The sequence below is a fragment of the Ictidomys tridecemlineatus genome, chromosome 4 (genome assembly GCF_052094955.1).
Source record: "Ictidomys tridecemlineatus isolate mIctTri1 chromosome 4, mIctTri1.hap1, whole genome shotgun sequence".
NCBI lineage: Eukaryota > Metazoa > Chordata > Mammalia > Rodentia > Sciuridae > Ictidomys > Ictidomys tridecemlineatus.
The window spans coordinates 154,637,007-154,645,199 of record NC_135480.1 but is presented as its reverse complement, the minus strand read 5'-3'; the positions used below and the strand labels follow the sequence as shown (position 1 = coordinate 154,645,199).

The 8,193-nt window shown below is 36.0% G+C and overlaps 1 pseudogene; it reads left to right on the top strand.

The window, feature by feature from the left end:
- The first annotated feature begins 3,328 nt into the window (after positions 1 to 3,328).
- On the top strand, positions 3,329 to 5,981 carry LOC101959054 (TAR DNA-binding protein 43 pseudogene; annotated as a pseudogene).
- The last annotated feature ends 2,212 nt before the right edge of the window (positions 5,982 to 8,193 follow it).

The following is an 8,193-nucleotide window of genomic DNA, read 5'->3' as shown; positions in this document are numbered from 1 at the left end:
ATAATGGGCTTTAACTTCCTTTCTGTCCTACTGAGTAAGTCTGAGGTACTTCACATTTGCTAACCTTTCCTGTTCCATACCATATTCTATAATAATTCCAATGTTCTCATACCTTGCTAACATGTGAAAGACTGGGGCCTGCTGGATTGGCAAAGAAAAGATATTTTATTATCCTCTAGAACCAAAATGTTCCTTTCCTAGATTTGGAAATAATTTTTATAGTTTCTTACATGGATTCTCCCATGTCTATTTCCCATAATCTGGATTTTATTTTTTCTTTTAACTAAAGCATGGACTCTAACATCAGATTAGAGTTGAAAACCAGCACACCCACTTACTAGATATACCATGGTTACTTCACTGCTCTACACATTGCATTTTTCATTTAATAAATAGGAATAACAATAGCACATACCTCATAGAATATGAGATGTATAAATAACAAAACCCCATTCTTTTGGATATACTATGTTAACAAGCAATGTTAACTATTATTGTCGCTATGAACTTTGTGAAGCAAAAGTCTGAGGAAAGTTGCTTTTCTCTCATGTGCATTTACATATCTTTCTATTAGGTATGAGCACAGAATAACTTAGGTGCTATCACAAAGCTCTAGTGAGAAAGGGCCAAGTGGGGAAAAGAAGGGAGTAGCAAAAGAAGACATGAGAAATATTTCATTAGTGAGGTGCAGCCAAAGTTGCTGGAATGGTAGTTTGCAAACATCATTGATTTTGCACAAAGCCATTGAACATTATGGTTGTAGGAGAGTGCTTCTCAACAAAGTATCTCAGGAACCCAGATTATTATCACCAGATTACATTCCTGTTACACTGACATTCCTAGTGCACTGTCCTCATGGACATGCAGACACCGAGTCACTGCCTACTCAGTGTTCCATCCTGCAGGATAACTGAGGAGGAAATTCAGACTAAATGTCCCCTTAAAAGCATCCACATCTTTTCAAGTACATCTCATTGGATGGGCCTCAGTCTATGATCACATGTACCTGAAAGAAAAGCCAGGAAACATAGTATCTCACTGTGTAAACAGTTACCTACACAAAAGTAGGAGGGTTATCTTACTAAAGGGTAAAAGGAAAAAAAAATGCTAATGGTAGCATTGTTTATTTCAATATTGTAAATTCTTACCTAAAAATAGTTATGTTAACTGTTTATTAATCAGTTTGCAAATGTGTTTTCTTTTTTGGTATTCAGTGAAGATGACAAAGAGATTATTACTGTAAAATGTGAAATGTTTTCACATTGCTATAATTTTGCTTTTGCAATGATCATCCTTATGTGGAATTTGGAAAATTGATGTTTTATTCAGGTGTTGACTCTAAGATAGTCCCCAACTTAATAATGGTTTGACTTTTAAATTTTCAGGGTTAAAAGTATTAGGTGAATTTCTGACTAAGGATATTTTCAATTTACATTGAGTTTATCAGGATGCAAACACCACATCATAGAATAAGGAGAATCCATATATTATTAAATATATACATATATTTGATAATAGTGTATTTCAGAATCATATTTTTTCAAAACTTTGCTTCCTGTATTCAGGATTGTTAATAAAGCACTTGTCTAGGAGAATTTAAAAATAGCTTTGCTCCAAAGCAGACATGTCAGCATTTAAATTCTAGCTTTGTAAATTATTGTGTGACCTTTTGATAAGATATACTTTCTCTGAAAAAGTTCTCCCATATTTTAAATGGGATATTATTATCTCTAAGTAGTTATGAGAATAAAATATATTCAACATAAATTGGTTATAGTATACAGGGATTAGTACTCAATAAATGTTAGTTCTGCTCTTTTTCATGTTTTCTACTCTTTATGAGTTGAGTAGAATCATTTCCATTTTCTAGACAGGAAAGCAGGGCATGGGACGATTACAAAATTGCTGAACTGATGAAGTCTCCCCGTGTCCCCACACCAGCAACGTCTTTATCACCTTCATTTAAAAATTCCTGATGAAAGACCTTTCCAAATCTTTTAAACTCCATGCACATACTTTTTGTTTACACAGGTCTGAAGTCACCAAGGAGTTTCATTTTGTATGTGGAGAAAAAAGAATAAAAAGAAAGAACCATTTTACCCATCCATTTTGTCTGACATCTTCCATTTCAGATAATTTGCTGCTCTACATAATTTTTCATTTGACTAATTGTCACATCTTCTTTCACTATTTACAGTTTCAGTCTATTTCTGACTTTGTAACTTGATTTCATCAATTGCTTCATTCCAATGTGAGGTAAAGAATGTGCAGAAACAAGAGAGATATTTTAATTTTACAAAGTAAATATTATAGGTGTGTATTTTATTCTCTCATGTTTTCTTTTTTTAGTTTACCTGTGATCATCTAGTCATCGTGCGTAAGATTCATCAGACAAAGTAGAGAAAACCGGTAGTTACTACCTACCTGACCTTTCTCTCCTGGCTCAACCTGCACCCAGTCCTTTTACTGGGGATGGATTGGCCCTTTGGGATAAATGCTGAACATATGCTTGGAATGGGTCAACTGTTACTCTGAAGATAACTCTTTTTTTTTGGTACCGGGGATTGAATGCAGGAGCACTCAACCACTGAGTCACATTCCCATCCCTATTTTGTATTTTATTTAGAGACAGGGTCACACTGAGTTGCTTAGGACCTCTTCATTGCTGAGGCTGGCTTTGAACTTGTCATCCTCCTGTCTCAGCCTTCCCAGCCACTGGGATTACAGGTGTGCACTACCATGCCCTGCTGAAATTAACTCTTGGTCCCAGGCCAAGCTCATTCACTAAGCTGAACCAGATAAATTTCTCATTATGCCTTTTTCTTACCAGAGATGGCAAGGAGGCATTCTTTCTACCTTCATTGAAAAGTTTTAAGCCACAACTTTCTGCAGTAATGTAACAATCTGAGCATCTTGAATATGTTCTCTACAAAGTGAAACCTACTTTCAGAAAGAGGAAGTGACAAGAAGTGGTGGGAGAGAGAAAGAAGAGAGAAAGATCATGTGAGCGAAAGAGCGCAAACAAGTAAGCCTTCCTGTCCCTGGATTAATTTATCCTTGATGAAAGTTCAGTCTTTTGTTTAATATCAAGAACATAGACATACACATATATTGAAAACTATATATTGTTATTAACTATAGTCACATTGAAGTTATTTAAATTTAGGTTTTGTTGCTTATAAATAAATACCCAAATATTGAACAAGAGTCTCAATTGAACTTGTATTTTAGATATCAGAAAAATTATTTGAGTTGGAAATAATATCCACACAGAAAGGTCACACACTCATTTGTTTATCTATTCACCTAAAATAAATTAAGGGTGGGAACGTAGAGGTAGCTGGGCTGCTCTCGGATCCCTTGCTGCTTCAGTTTCGGTGTCGCGCTTCCTAGCAGCCGCCTAGCGGAGAAGTAAGAAAAGATGTCTGAATACATTCGGATAACAGAAGATGAAAATGATGAGCCCATTGAAATACCATCAGAAGATGATGGGACAGTGCTGCTGTCCACAGTTACAGCCCAGTTTCCAGGGGCATGTGGGCTGCACTACAGGAATCCAGTGACCCAGTATATGAGAGGTGTTCGCCTAGTAGAAGGAATTCTGCATGCCCCTGATGCTGGTTGGGGAAACCTGGTATACGTTGTCAACTATCCCAAAGATAACAAAAGGAAAATGGATGAGACAGATGCTTCATCGGCAGTGAAAGTGAAAAGAGCAGTCCAAAAAACATCTGATTTAATAGTATTGGATCTCCCATGGAAAACAACCGAACAGGACCTGAAGGAGTATTTTAGTACCTTTGGAGAAGTTCTTATGGTGCAGGTCAAGAAAGATATTAAAACTGGTCATTCAAAAGGGTTTGGCTTTGTACGATTTATGGAATATGAAACCCAGGTAAAAGTAATGTCGCAGCGACATATGATAGATGGACGATGGTGTGACTGTAAACTCCCCAATTCTAAGCAAAGCCCCCAGATGAGCCTTTGAGAAGCAGAAAGGTGTTTGTTGGGCGCTGTACAGAGGACATGACTGCTGATGAGCTGCAGCAGTTCTTCTGTCAGTATGGCGAAGTGGTAGATGTCTTCATTCCCAAACCATGCAGGGCTTTTGCCTTTGTTACATTTGCAGATGATCAGGTTGCCCAGTCTCTTTGTGGAGAGGACTTGATCATTAAAGGAATCAGCGTGCATATATCCAATGCTGAACCTAAGCACAATAGCAATAGGCAGTTAGAGAGAAGTGGAAGATTTGGTGGTAATCCAGGTGGCTTTGGGAATCAGGGTGGGTTTGGTAACAGTAGAGGGGGTGGAGCTGGCTTGGGAAACAATCAGGGTAGTAACATGGGTGGAGGGATGAACTTTGGTGCTTTTAGCATTAATCCAGCAATGATGGCAGCAGCCCAGGCAGCGCTGCAGAGCAGTTGGGGTATGATGAGCATGTTAGCCAGTCAGCAGAACCAGTCAGGCCCATCAGGTAATAACCAAAGCCAGGGCAACATGCAGAGAGAGCCAAATCAAGCTTTTGGGTCTGGAAATAATTCCTATAGTGGTTCTAATTCTGGTGCTGCAATTGGTTGGGGATCAGCATCAAATGCAGGGTCAGGTAGTGGTTTCAATGGAGGCTTTGGCTCAAGCATGGATTCTAAATCTTCTGGCTGGGGAATGTAGATAGTGGGTTATGGTTGGTTAGTTAGAATGGTGGAAATTCAAATTTTTCTAAACTCATGGTAAGTATATTGTAAAATACATATGTACTAAGAATTTTCAAAATTGGTTTGTTCAGTGTGGAGTATATTCAGCAGTATTTTTGACATTTTTCTTTAGAAAAAGAGGAAGAGCTAAAGGAATTTTATAAGTTTTGTTACATAAAGGGTTGAAATATTGAGTGGTTGAAAGTGAATTGCTGTTTGCCTGATTGGTAAACCAACACACTACAATTGATATCTAAAAGGTTTCTCCTGTAATGTTTTATCCCTGGACTTGTTAAGTGAATTCTTTGCATGTTCAAAGTGGAAACCATTGATTAGAACTACATTCTTTTCTCCTTTTTTAATTTGAACCCCACCATATGGATTTTTTCCTTAGGAAAATCTCCTTTTGGGAGATCATGGTGTCACAGTGTTTGGTTCTTTTGGTTTTGTTTTTTAACACTTGTCTCCTCTCATATACAAAAGTACAATATGAAGCCTTCATTTAATCTCTGCAGTTCATCTCATTTCAAATGTTTATGGAAGAAGCACTTCATTGAAAGTAGTGCTGTAAATATTCTGCCATAGGAATGCTTCTGTCTATATGCTTTCTCATTCAAGAATTGGTCATCACGCTGCACAGGCTGCGTCTTTGACGGTGGGTGTCCCATTTTTATCCGCTACTCTTTATTTCATGGAGTCGTATCAATGCTGTGAACCCAAGGCTCTGATTTGGAACCAGAAAGCTGTTTGAACTTTTGAAACCTTGTGTGGGATTGATGGTGGTGCCAAGGCATGAAAGGCTAGTATGAGAGAGGAAAGGAGAGAGCGCGTGCAGAGACTTGGTGGTGCATAATGGATATTTTTTAACTTGGCGAGATGTGTCTCTCAATCCTGTGGCTTTGGTGAGAGAGTATGCAGAGAGCAATGATAGCAAATAATGTACGAATGTTTTTTGCATTCAAAGGACATCCACATCTGTTGGAAGACTTTAAGTGAGTTTTGTTCTTAGATAACCCACGTTAGTTGAATGTGTTAAGTGAAATGATACTTGTACTTCCCCTGCCCCTTTGTCAACTGCTGTGAATGCTGTATGGTGTGTGTTCTCCTCTGTTACTGATATGTAAGTGTGGTAATGTGAACTGAAGCTGATGGGTTGAGAACATGGACTCAGCTTGTGGTGTGCTTTGCAGGAGTACTTGGAAGCAGAGTTCACCAGTGAGCTCAGGTGTCTCAAAGAAGGGTGGAAGTTCTAATGTCTGTTAGCTACCCATAAGAATGCTGTTTGCTGCAGTTCTGTGTCCTGTGCTTGGATGCTTTTTATAAGAGTTGTCAATGTTGGAAATTCTTAAATAAAACTGATTTAAATAATAAAAAAAATAAAATAAATAAAATAAATTAAGTATATTTTCTGTGCCAAGGACTATGTATTTCTGGAAATATAGTTAAACCAGTTTTACAAAAATGTCTGCCTCTAAAGTGATTGGCAATTATACAGATTCTTACAATGGAAAATTATGCATTCTTTAGGAACCAGATGCAAAATGCTAAAGAGAACATAAAAAAATGGACAGTACAATACTGTCAGTTCCAAATTACTTGCTGAAAAATTATCCAATCTTTAAATATTTAATTGAATCATCAACTGAAATGAAAGCATTCACATCAAGAAGTTAAATTGTAGGTTCTTTATCTATTAATCATGAACACATCATAAATTAATTTCAAGAATTTAACATGTCAGTGTGATCCACAAGATAAATAAGTACTACTGACCAATCCCTCTTAAACCCCCTCTTGTGTCTCATGGAGATAATGGTTATTGTGTAGTTTTCACAACTTATGTTAGATACCCAGGTTTTGTGTTGTATTAAATGCTAAATGACATCTCTCCTCTCATTTTGCTCTTTTTGGTATGGTGCAGAATGAAATCAAACAACTACTAACAAGTTCATAGAATATTTTAGTAAGACACAACCTGGATGAGTTTTGCTGAAATCTAATAACTGATTTTGTTTGTATGCATGTATACACAAACACACTCTTTTGAATTTTATTGTTAGGAAATACTAGAAATGTGTAATATAAATATATATGTGCTAACATTTGTACTATTTATTTTAGTAAAGCTCTTTTCCTTTTTGATTCTCACTAAGTATGTATATGTGCACATGTAATGTGTAATATGAAATATTACTCTTTCTATATTCCTTTGAAACAATAATAAGAAACCCATGTAAAAGCTCAATTTGAAAGATTTATTTTTAATTCAAGAGAATGTGAAGAAATATTCATATACACCTTGAAAATTTTCATAAAAACATTCTCGTTCTAGAATTCTAAACCCAGAAAAATATCAAACAAGTAGAGTTAAATAATGAGCTTTTCAGTTATTGAAGGTCTAAAAGTTTATGTCTCATATTCTTTCATTGCTTCTGAAAACAATAAAGGAGAATATGAGCTATCAAGCAAAATAATTCTCTAAGAAAGAGAAAATATAGAATCCACACAGGAGAGAAAGAAATGAATTTCTCAAAATTAAATAACTCATATAAATACCCATGTGTGGAAAAAGTATTGAAAGTTGTTTTTTTTTTTTTAATGTGTTGTTGATGTGCTTGGGAATAACAGGTAATATATACCTTGAAAATTAAGTAAATAAATAAAAGGAAAATAAGAATAGATATATTAGACATAGTAATATCCCAGTCAATGACTAAAGAGTTGAAATTATTTATAAATTTGTGACAAATTGAAAGCTGGATATTGATTTGATAAACAAATACTTGCAACAGTACTAGTAAGATGGTAAGGGAACGTGAGATGTGGGTTCAAGTACATATTTTTAATTTCTATAATAAATGTAAATATAATTAAAGAAAAATCAGGTAAAGAAAGTATAAGCATATTATTGAGGAATGTAGCAATAAATAATAAAAGCAATATCCGTGAGTGCTTAGAGTTTTCATCATGTGACCTTGGGCACTCTGATGAAGCCACAGTGTAGGCAAGGAAAGAGAAATCAGAAAGGAAGTATCTTTATTTCTGTTCCCTGTGGAGAGCACAGTTCAGGAGGCAGGACCACTAGATGATCCCAGAGCTGGTCACAGGGCTAGGGAACAGGAGAAAACTGTGGCAAGTTCCCAAAGGCCCTGTCTCTAAAGGTCACAGGGGTGTTAGGGGTTAGTGTTTCAACATGAATTTTAAGGGGACAATATTAACGGTAGAAAAGAAGAAAAGGTTCTGGCAGTGATTAAAATTCATAAATATTGTATGTCTTGCTTAAGGTGCTGCTTATATTTCTGTATGCATTCGTTTATTATTTGTATTCTTTATCTCATCAAAACTGACTTTTAAAAGGGGATGTGAGCAAAGAATGAATCTAGAGCTCTTTCCATACAAAATTATCAGGGAAAGATTTATCTTAGGGTATCATTTGAAACCCTTTATAAAAACCTCAGAAAATTCTTAAATAGTTCCTCATAGATCATTTCAGAGGTTAAAC